Below are 12,727 nucleotides of genomic sequence, written 5' to 3'. Positions count from 1 at the left end.
CCTGACACAAAAGACCTTTTAAAGACGTGAAAATGATGACTGTCTTGGTGTAAGAATATCCGCTGGGTAGGCAGTTGAAAGACAACTATTACTTGTTTCTGTACACATATGTCAGTAATTACTCATTCAGCAGCAGATCAACTACAATGAATTCATCAAATAGGCTGACAGGAGCAGACAGAATGCTGGAAACCAATCAGTGCCAAGTATGGAATGATGCTTCTGAGAAGCAGAGAGAAAATGAGAAACAGGATAACAGTTACCAAACACCCTCAGAAAAAACTACAGTTTATTAACTTCAAGATTTATCATCTATAATCAGTATAGAGGCTTAATGCATATTTGAATCATGATGTATTTTTAATGCTGCAGTTACACATGGGGTTTTTCCATTTCTGTTAAGGCTGAAATGAAAAGAAACTGTCACATATAGTATACACCGATGAGGCATAACATTATGACCACTGACAGGTGAAGTGAATAACACTATCTCTTCATCATGGCACCTGTTAGTGGGTGGGATTTATTAGGCAGCAAGTGAACATTTTATCCTCAAAGCTGATGTGTGATTATGATGGCTAGACGACTGGGTCAGAGCATCTCCAAAAGTGTTCCCGCTCTGCCACAGATGAATGATTTGAGGAGCACAACAACGAGTTTGAGGTGTTGACTTGGCCTCCGAATTCCCCAGATCTCAATCCAATCCAGCATCTGTGGGATGTGCTGGACAAGTAAGTTCGATCCACGGAGGCCCCACCTCACAACTTAAAGGGTTAAAGGGTCTGCTGTTAACATCTTGGCCAGATACCACAGCACACCTTCAGGGGTCTAGTGGAGTCCATGCCTCAGCAAAAGGGAGACCAACACAGTATTGGAAAGGTGGTCATAATGTCATGCCTGATGGGTGTAAATGTTCTGCTATATGTTTTGCACAAGCCCTAAGTAACATAGATAGGAGACATAATCAAGGGAATAATCTAGCAAGGCATATTATTAAAATGCATGGGCTAGTTCCAGATTTTATTTTAAACTAATAATTTTCACATTTGGCTTTTCCAGAGTCTAATTTTATAAGAAAACTGCCTCTTTCCTTAAGCTCATCTACCATGTTTCAGAAAAAGTAAACTTACAGGTTTAAGAAGATTTGAATTATATTTTAAGTGGATTATGTGTGGTGATACTCTTTCCCATTTTCCCTCTGTACCAATGGACCATGAACAGACTGAAGAATGATTGAAGATGTGTATGTTTTAGTGTTGTAGGTGAACAGGCCTTAAATGGTGTGTGCATTGTTATAATTCAAAAACGACTTCAATGAAATGGTGTTAGGATGAAGAATGTCATAAATGCTCAGATTTTCATTAGAATTTTGTAGGTGTCTCGTACAAGATTGTGTTATGGACCTTTAATGAAGAACTACATGACATACATGTTATCAGTCCTTCTAATTAAAAAAAAAAATCAAGGGTAGTAAAAGAGATCTCAGACATTTTAGCAGTGCAGTTATAGAGGGTGGTTTTCCAGACGTGATTTATGGTAAGAATGAAGAATCATATGTGGAATCATATTTTATGGGGTGTTCTGGACAGACCAAAAATGTAATACATCTTTGGAACTTTAAGATCCTGAATGAATATGAATTTTCTTTAATGGTATAATACATTGTGAGTGTGGTTAGGAGGCAAATGACAAGACACAGCGAGATTGAATACAATATGCAAATGAAGCGTTTGCAAGTGGGTGGATTTCATACAAGTGGCTGGTTAATACTGTTGGGATAGTATGGAAAATGCAAATAAAAAAGTGCAGTGTGTCTTACATTTACTTTGACTTTTTTCATTTCATGATTTGTCTGGTCAGCTTCATTTCACTTAATATACATCCATTCCTGCATTTAAGGTCTGCAACACACCCCAAAAAAGTTGGGCTATACAGTAGACCCTTGGCTTACGAATTTAATTGGTTCTGAAGGGCTGTTCTTAAGTCAAAATGTTTGTTAGTTAAACCTATTTTTCCCATAAGTAATAATATAAATAGAATTAATCCGTGCCAGACCTCCCAAACCACCCGCTTACCTAACCTCTCTAATGTCTTAAATTGTCCTTTTTGTTATAAATACAAGTATATTTTCCCTTACATCTTAAATTATAGAGTAGATGTTACATTTCAGTACAGTACGTGTGCAGTACCATACACCATAATACATTCCTTCTTTTTTTATAAAATGTATCTACCAGAAACAACAATAACTCTCATATTATTTCCTTCTTTATTTCAATAGTGTTGTATTATGTAGGTGTAATTTGTCTTATACACAGTGACAGCTACTGGCAGGAGTAATTATACGACAACAAATACAGTTTACAGTAATAGATTTTTTTTATTTTCTCAGCACTACGCTTTCTCTGCATATTCTTTGAGGCCATTTTAATATTGAATTTTACAAAATTTAAAGAGAACACAGAGAAAACACCGTCCGCTCGCCGCTCACTGTATATATATATACATATATATATATATATACAGGTCCTTCTCAAAAAATTAGCATATTGTGATAAAGTTCATTATTTTCCATAATGTAATGATAAAAATTAAACTTTCATATATTTTAGATTCATTGCACACCAACTGAAATATTTCAGGTCTTTTATTGTTTTAATACTGATGATTTTGGCATACAGCTCATGAAAACCCAAAATTCCTATCTCAAAAAATTAGCATATCATGAAAAGGTTCTCTAAACGAGCTATTAACCTAATCATCTGAATCAACGAATTAACTCTAAACACCTGCAAAAGATTCCTGAGGCTTTTAAAAACTCCCAGCCTGGTTCATTACTCAAAACTGCAATCATGGGTAAGACTGCCGACCTGACTGCTGTCCAGAAGGCCATCATTGACACCCTCAAGCAAGAGGGTAAGACACAGAAAGAAATTTCTGAACGAATAGGCTGTTCCCAGAGTGCTGTATCAAGGCACCTCAGTGGGAAGTCTGTGGGAAGGAAAAAGTGTGGCAGAAAACGCTGTACAACGAGAAGAGGTGACCGGACCCTGAGGAAGATTGTGGAGAAGGGCCGATTCCAGACCTTGGGGGACCTGCGGAAGCAGTGGACTGAGTCTGGAGTAGAAACATCCAGAGCCACCGTGCACAGGCGTGTGCAGGAAATGGGCTACAGGTGCCGCATTCCCCAGGTCAAGCCACTTTTGAACCAGAAACAGCAGCACTGGACTGTTGCTCAGTGGTCCAAAGTACTGTTTTCGGATTAAAGCAAATTTTGCATGTCATTCGGAAATCAAGGTGCCAGAGTCTGGAGGAAGACTGGGGAGAAGGAAATGCCAAAATTCCTGAAGTCCAGTGTCAAGTACCCACAGTCAGTGATGGTCTGGGGTGCCATGTCAGCTGCTGGTGTTGGTCCACTGTGTTTTATCAAGGGCAGGGTCAATGCAGCTAGCTATCAGGAGATTTTGGAGCACTTCATGCTTCCATCTGCTGAAAAGCTTTATGGAGATGAAGATTTCATTTTTCAGCACGACCTGGCACCTGCTCACAGTGCCAAAACCACTGGTGAATGGTTTACTGACCATGGTATTACTGTGCTCAATTGGCCTGCCAACTCTCCTGACCTGAACCCCATAGAGAATCTGTGGGATATTGTGAAGAGAAAGTTGAGAGACACAAGACCCAACACTCTGGATGAGCTTAAGGCCGCTATCGAAGCATCCTGGGCCTCCATAACACCTCAGCAGTGCCACAGGCTGATTGCCTCCATGCCACGCCGCATTGAAGCAGTCATTTCTGCAAAAGGATTCCCGACCAAGTATTGAGTGCATAACTGAACATAATTATTTGAAGGTTGACTTTTTTTGTATTAAAAACACTTTTCTTTTATTGGTCGGATGAAATATGCTAATTTTTTGAGATAGGAATTTTGGGTTTTCATGAGCTGTATGCCAAAATCATCAGTATTAAAACAATAAAAGACCTGAAATATTTCAGTTGGTGTGCAATGAATCTAAAATATATGAAAGTTTAATTTTTATCATTACATTATGGAAAATAATGAACTTTATCACAATATGCTAATTTTTTGAGAAGGACCTGTATATATATATATATATATATATACATATATATATATATATATATATATATATATATATAGAGAGAGAGAGAGAGAGAGAGAGAGAGAGAGAGTGAGAGAGAGAGAGACGGTTGGAGCCAACTTGTTCGTGACGTCACTCGTTTCGCGAATTTCAGTTCGAAATTCCAAAATGTTCGTATGGTAAACCGTTCGTAACTCAAGGGTCTACTGTATAAGGTAAAAAAATCAATAAATAATGATGTGATTCTTCTACAATGTTGTCTGAAAGCTCAAAGGTCATGCACATTCAGTAGTGGTTTCTGTTCTTGCCCTACACAGACTGAGATTTCTTCAGATTTCAAAAAGCTTTTCACATTATTATGTAGGGTAGATAATAGGTAAAATGCTTACATTATTTGCCATCTTGCATTAGGATATGTTTTTTTTTTAACTGACTGACAATTCACTCATGAAGTTCTGAAAACAGCGGTAAGCCACAAACTCTCATTGCTTGTACAGACCAAGCCTTGGCTAGACTAGATCCTTTTTTTTATACCCAATCATGATTCCCTTACATGTTACCAAATCACCTGCTTCTGGACTGTTTCAAAACACTGTAACTTTCATGCTTATTACATTGAGCATATTCCAACTTCTCTGTAAATGGGGTCTGTAATAGTGTAATTAGAGAGCCCTCTGCAGTTTACACTACTCTTCTGTTTAAGGGAATTAAGCAATTTACATTTATAGTGGTAGAATCCCCCCCTGGGTATTCATGTGAATCACAATCCCAAATCTTAAACCTAGACATATACAAGTCTAAGCCAGTTAGCATTGTGCTAATACTATTACCAGCACTACAGCTTGCTAATGTGTACTTTTTTCTTTTATCTTATTGCTGAGGGGTTTAACATGGTGGGTTTTAACCTTGGGTTAACAAATTAACAAATCACAGATCCTTTTTTAAATTTTACACATCCCAACTTTTCTGGAAATGGGTCTGTATTAGTGTGCTTAGAGAGCCTTCTGCAGTTTACACTACTCTTCTGTTCAGGATAATTAAGCAGTTTACATTTACACCAATCAATTAGAACATTAAAACCACCTCCTTGTTTCTTCACTCTACACTCTATCCATGTTATCAGCTCCACTTACCATATAGAAGCACTTTGTAGTTCTACAATTACTCTTGGGCCCCTTTCATGCTGTTCTTCAATGGTCAGGACCACCACAGAGCAGGTTTTGAAATACAGTGTCCACTCACTGCTGGACTGAGAATAGTCCACCAACCAAATATATCAAGCCAACAGCACCCCCATGGGCAGCTTCCTGTGACCACAGATCTCAAAGATGACCAACTCAAACAGCAGCAATAGATGAGCGATCGTCTCTGACTTTACATCTACAAGATGAACCAATTATGTAGGTGTGTCTAATAGAGTGGACAGTTAGTGGACACTGTATTTAAAAACTCCAAATCCACTCACACCAGCACAGTTGCAGTGCTGAGAATGATCCAACACCTAAATAATACCTGCTCTGTGGTGGTCCTGACCATTGAAGAACAGCATAAAAGGGGGCTAACAAAGCATGCAGAGCAACAGATGGACCACAGTCAGTAATTGTAGAACTACAAAGTGCTTCTATATGGTAAGTGGAGCTGATAAAATGAACAGTGAGTGTAGAAACAAGAAGGTGGTTTTAATGTTATGGCTGATCGGTGTATAGTGGTAGTTAACAAATTATCTGAACTGTGAATCACCATCTCAGATCTTAATTTTCTCCCTAAACCTAGACATATGCAAGTCTATGCCAGTTAGCATTCTGCCAATACTATTACCAGCACTACAGCTTGCTTATTTGTAAATTTTTTCTTTTATCTTATTGCTGAGGAGTTAATGTAGTGGGTTTTAACCTTGGGCTTAGGACTTCTCATTGGGTCACAGGGTAATTTTACAAAACAATAATACAATTAACTAATGAAACATTTTAATATAATAAAGGTTTTTTAGCATGCCATTATTAAATTGGCTTCCATCACAGTCTACTCAAACTAAATATCTACATAAACAGTACTAACTCTGTTTCTATTATTACATGAAAAAAAAGTGAAATATGCACTTACAGTGCTGCACTGGAAACAGACAGAATAAGATAAAGGGTCTGATGAGCTTGTGAAACTTTTTAGCCATTAAAACAGGGACTTTAGCCATAAGAAATGGTAAGAAACTCTGGTTTACAGACATAAAGTGAGAGCAAAGGGGAGAAATAAAGTGAGCGATCCACACCTTTTATAGTGCTGAGCTCAGGTGTGGCACATTAACTCTAATGAGCTTGGCAGCACCTGGGAAATGTAGTTTTTACCTATGAGATGACCTGCGCTGCTTTTTATTGGTGGAAGCAGCAACATATCAGGCCATTACAGTTTGTTGTAGCAGTGGTTCCTAATTTGTGCACCAATGGTGGTTGTAGCTTATGATAAAAGCATAGCCTACGATTTATAGCCAACTAATGCACACAGTATACATGGCACTGCCACTGCATATCAGCAAACAAAAGGTTTAGAACCACTATGCTAAAAAAGGAGTCTTTCTAAACTGTCTTTATTTTTTGTTTACTACTCTTTACCCTTCTACTCTGTACTTCCCACGTAGTTTTTGTGTTTGATGTACAGTGATCTATATTAAAAAATCTAAGCCAAAAGTTAATGTTTGGTGTCTTAAATAAACTTACAGTCAGGTTCAAAACTACTGGCACCCTTATACTATTTTAATTGCATTTTAACTTTCACATAGGGTGGCACTGTGGCTCAGTGGGTAGCAGTGTCGCCTCACAGCAAGAAGGCCCTGGGTTCGATTCCCCAGTGGAACGGTCTGGGTCATTTCTGTGTGGAGTTTGCATGTTTTCCCTGTGTCTGTGTGGGTTTCCTCCTCCTAAGACATGCAAGTAAGGTAAATTGGAAATACAAAAATTGTCTATGACTGTGTTTGACATAAAAAAATACTTGAATACTTGAACCCAGTAACTACCTGTCATGTCATGCTGTTATGAATGTAACCAAAGTGTGTAAAACATGATGTTAAAATCCTAATAAATAAATAACTTCAACATATTCATTTATGAGCTCCCCATTTAGGGTGGCACGGTGGCTAGGTGGGTAGCACTGTCGCCTCACAGCAAGAAGGTCCTGGGTTCTATCCCCTGGCGGGGAGGTCCGAGTCCTTTCTGTGAGGAGTTTGCATGTTCTCCCTGTGTCTGCGTGGGTTTCCTCCGGGAGCTCCGGTTTCCTCTCACAGTACAAAAACATGCAGTTAGGTTAATTGGAGACACCGAATTGCCCTATAGGTGAATGGGTGTGTGTGTGTGTGTGTGTGTGTTTGTATGTCTGTCTGCCCTGTGATGGACTGGCGCCCCGTCCAGGGTGTTACTGTGTGTTTTGCGCCCATTGAAAAGCTGGGATAGGCTCCAACAACCCCACGTGACCCTACTTGGATAAGTGGTTAAAAAAAATGAGTGAGTGAGAGCTCCTCATTTACTAGGGTACACAATGATGAGCCAAAACACTGGGACTACTAGGTCTGATGCAATGTGTTGTGACTTTTTATCACTATTATCTGCAATTTGAGCCAAAACTAGCTCTTCTGTTGGTCCATACCGGACACTGTAGCATAAACAGATGCCATAGCCATGTCCTCTGGCATCAATGACTCTTGGCCGGCTCTTGATGGGTACTCACTACAGCTATCTTGGAAATATTCAACCCAGTGGGCTGGTCATAACAATTTGGCCCTTATCAGTATCACTTAGGCCTTTATGCTGCCCATATCGGCTGCTTTCAGCATGTGTAGTACGAGTACCAACCATCAGCCCAACATATATTCTTGACCATGACATTCAATAACATGAGAGAGATTTGATAAAACACTGAGGAAATGCAATTAGGGTCACGCAGGGGTGGGGGGGTCTGGAGCATATCCCAGCTTTTCAATGGGCACAAGGCACACAGTAACACCCTGGATGGGGCGCCCATACACACACTCATTCATCTATAGGGCAATTCAGAATCTCCAATTAACCTGACTGCATGTTTTTGGACTGTGGGCTGTGTGACTGTGGGAGGAAACCAGAGCTCCCGGAGGAAACCCACACAGACACGGGGAGAACATGCAAACTCCGCACAGATGTTGTATGTTTCGTCACTCATCCAAGTGACTTCTTCAGTCTGAGCTGGTGGTGAATACCCCAACCTTTATGCAGACAATTTGCATAATGACCGGTCACCACCCAATGTATAACAATGGAACCGGTGATCAGGTCCATATGCAAATCACAATGACCATTAATTACAATGGCCATGTGTGCCTTTCACATATTATTGGGGTATAGCTCCTATCACAGCGATGTAAGATGGTGAGAGATCTACACTATATTGCCAAAAGTATTCACTCACCCATCCAAATCATTGAATTCAGGTGTTCCAATCACTTCCATGGCCACAGGTGTATACAACCAAGCACATAGGCATGCAGACTGCTTCTACAAACATTAGTGAAATAATGGGTCACTCTCAGGAGCTCAGTGAATTCCAGCGTGGTACTGTGATGGGATGCCACCTGTGCAACAAGTCCAGTCATGAAATTTCCTTGCTACTAAATATTTCACAGTCAACTGTCAGTGGTATTATAACAACGTGGAAGTGATTGGGAATGACAGCAACTCAGCCACCAAGTGGTAGGCCATGTAAAATGACAGAGCGGGGTCAGCGGAAGCTGAGGCGCATAGTGCGCAGAGGTCGCCAACTTTCTGAGTCAATCGCTACAGACCTCCAAACTTTATGTGGCCTTCAGATTAGCTGAAGAACAGTGCGTAGAGAGCTTCATGGAATGGGTTTCCATGGCCAACCAGCTGCATCCAAGCCTTACATCACCAAGCGCAGTGGTGTAAAGCACGCCGCCACTGGACTCTAGAGCAGTGGAGACGTGTTCTCTGGAGTGACGAATCACGCTTCTCCATCTGGCAATCCGATGGATGAGTCTGGGTTTCCCGGTTGCCAGGAGAACGGTGCTTGTCTGACTGCATTGTGTCAAGTGTAAAGTATGGTGGAGGGGGGATTATGGTGCGAGGTTGTCTTTCAGGAGTTGGGCTCGGCCCCTTAGTTCCAGTGAAAGGAACTCTTAATGCTTCAACATACCAAGAGATTTTGGACAATTTCATGCTCCCAACTTTGTGGAAACAGTTTGGGGATGGCCCCTTCCTGTTCCAACATGACTGCGCACCAGTGCACAAAGCAAGGTCCATAAAGACGGATGAACGAGTTTGGTGAGGAAGAACTTAATAGTGATAGTGATAGTGTCTTATTGTCATATTTTGGGGCAAAACCTTGTTTAAATATACAGCATCGCATATTCCATGAAACAAAAGGAAACTTTAAATGACGTTGCCTTTAACCAGAAAGCTAAAACTGGGTCATGGTTGGATGTTTTAGCAAAACAGTGATACATGAACTGTGTTCACATGCATTTTCTAAATGAATATGCAACACATAATTGTTTTTTTATCTTTACCGTTTTTTTTTAAATAATGTCATTAAAATAAAATCTTTATAATTATTCACAGCCCTGGTAAAGATAAAAACAGTAATAAAGTGTAAAAAGGTTATAAGGGTTTATATAAGGATTATATTCACTTTTTGGTGAACTAGATTAACCTCTCACTAAAAACCCCCAACCTTTAATAATGTAAATTTATTCTGAGAAAATGAAAATCCTATTCAAAAATGTAACACAATAATTGCCACATTATGCACTTAATTACTTTGTGTTCACCAACCAAATAAGATGTTATAGAAGAGGACTAAGTGCTATTTTTTGGCAAATAAAGGTTCTTCAGAGCAGGGGATTTAAGGCCATTTTTATAGAACCTCTCCAGGTCATCCAGGGTTCTGAGTCCTCCCCTGTGCACTTTCGTCTTCAGCTCACTTCACAGGTTTTCTATAGTATTTAGATCAGGGGACTGAGATGTTCATAACAATCTTGATTTTGTGTTTAATTACCCATTTATCTGTTGATCTGGACGTATATTTTGGATCACTGGTTTTGCTGGAAGATTTAGCCCAGACAGATTTTGATTCTAATTGTCTTGGTACATGATGACATGTAGCCTAACAAGCTCCCCAAGGCCACTGAAGGAATTACAGCCTCACAGCACACATCCTCCTACATACCAAACAGTGGCCATCAGATTCTTTTCAGTGTACTGTGGTACCTTGAAACTCAACGTCATTCCCAGAACCAATAGACATTGAGTAGACAAAGTATTTTTTCCCATAAGGATGTATGGAAAACCTGTTAATGCGTTCCATGGTCCTGTGGAACTGCATGTATTTTAGGCTAATGTAAAATAATGGGGTTGTTTTTGACACTTTTACACTGAGAATAACACAAATATAGTATAAAAACACTGAAATAAAAAGCTGATTCTCACAGTTTCTCAGAACCTCGAGTTGTAACACAAGTTTAAAGTGAAACAGTGAGGAAAATCCAGCTAAACACAGATACATGTGGAGCTTTCAGAGTGGATTTGATGGTTATTCCACACAAATGCAGATTCAGCATTTATTCACGCTTTGATGATGTTTTAATGATGGCGTTGAGTTTCAAAGATTTTGAGTTTAGGGGACGTTGAGTTACAAGGTACCACTGTAGTCATTTTTGTTACGCTAAACATATCTTAAGTGTTTACTGCCAAAATGCCCATTCACCTATAGGGTAATTCAGTGTCTCCAATAAGCCTGACTGCATGTTTTTTGCACTGTGGGAGGAAACCGGAGCTCCCGGAGGAAACCCACGCAGACACAGGGAGAACGTGCACACAGAAAGGACCCTGACCGCCCCACCTGGGGATCGAACCCAGGACCTTCTTGCTGTGAGGCGACAGTGCTACCCACCGAGCCACCGTGTCGCCCAATAAATAACTAACACTAATACATAAACTAATACAATGCATTAGTTTAGTAGTTCTCAGTTTTACACAAAGTTGAGAAAGGAAGCAAAAGCTTAAAAATGTGTAATGAAAACTAAAAAACGAAAAGCAAGCTAACAAACAAATCCTGTTGAACTTTTTTTTTATATATATATTTTTTCCCCTCTTTTCCCCCCCAATTTTTATCCCCCAGTCTAGTCGTGTCCAATTACCCTGAATGCGTCCTCTATACTGATTCGACCCTTCACAGCTGACTGAGGACGCCTCTCAACTGACATGTGCCCCCTCTGGTACGCACAGTCAGTACAGATAGTGCATTTTTCACCCGCACGAGTCGAGTTCATATACTTGACAGGCACTGTGCACGGAGGGCCACACCCCCATCAGCATTATTCCTCAGCCTGTGCAGGCGCCATCAGTCAGCCAGCAGGGGCCGCAGTTGCACCAGTTATGAGGACCTATGATCTGACTTTTTACCCCTTACCCTGAACAACAGCCAATCGTTGTTCATACTGCCGCCCAGCCTAGTCGGAGAGGAATCCTGTTGAACTTTTAAAATTATCTTTGCAGAGACAGAAAGGACTGTAAGCCCTCTACTTTTGAAAGTTACATGATTACTTAAGGGTTTACTCATTTTTTACTATTGTGAATTATTGTTTAGCTTAATAAAGCTCACTGGGCTCGGGGGGTAACAATGTCACCTCACAGCAAGAAGGTTCTGGGTTCGATCACCAGGTGAAGTGGTCTGGGTCTTTCCTGTGTGGAGTTTGCATGTTCTCCCTGTGCTCCGGTTTCCCACAGTCCAAAGACATGCAAGCGAGGTGAATTGGAGATACAAAATTGTCCATAACTGTGTTTTACATTGATGACTTGAACTGATTAATTTTGTATAACCAGTAACTACCTGTCCTGTCATGAATGTAACTTAAGTATGTTAAACATAACATTTAAATCCTAATGAATAAATAATAAAGCTCACTTCTCTAAGACAACAGATAATAACTGCATTTTTTTCTGTGAATTCAGATTTTAGAAAAACACTGGGGTATATACCACTTACGTATGTTAAATATACAGGTAGTTTAGTTTAGTAGCATAATTTACCAATACTTAAAATCATACAAATGTAATAGGGTGCTAAGCGTTATGTGGTCCATTGATGTGCATTTCTATGTAAAATTGGTCATATAAAAAATTTGCGCCCCGTGTTTCAGAGGCCTGAAATTATAATATGAAGCACTCACTTTTTTTTACCGCTTATCCAATCGGGGGTGGGTGCTGGAGCCTATCCCAACTTATTTCAATGGACGCAAGGAACACAATAACACCCTGGATTGGGCGCCAGTCTATCGCAGGGCAGACACATACATACAGTCGGGGGAAAATAAGTATTTGATCCCCTGCTGATTTTGTAAGTTTACCCCCTTACAAAGACTTGAACAGTCTATAATTTTTATGGAAGGTTTATTTTAACAGAGAGAGACAGAATATCAACAAAAAATCCAGAAAAAAAACATTAAATAAATGTTATAAATTAATTTGTATTTAATTAAGGGAAATAAGTATTTGATCCCCTACCAACCAGCAAGAATTCTGACCCCCACAGACTGGTTATGTGCCCATGAGGCACACAAATTAGTCCTGTCCCTGTATAAAAGACTCCTG

Source organism: Trichomycterus rosablanca, chromosome 19 (genome assembly GCF_030014385.1).
Source record: "Trichomycterus rosablanca isolate fTriRos1 chromosome 19, fTriRos1.hap1, whole genome shotgun sequence".
Classification (NCBI taxonomy): domain Eukaryota; kingdom Metazoa; phylum Chordata; class Actinopteri; order Siluriformes; family Trichomycteridae; genus Trichomycterus; species Trichomycterus rosablanca.
The sequence above is the reverse complement of the archived record's forward strand: the minus strand, read 5'-3'. Positions refer to the sequence as shown.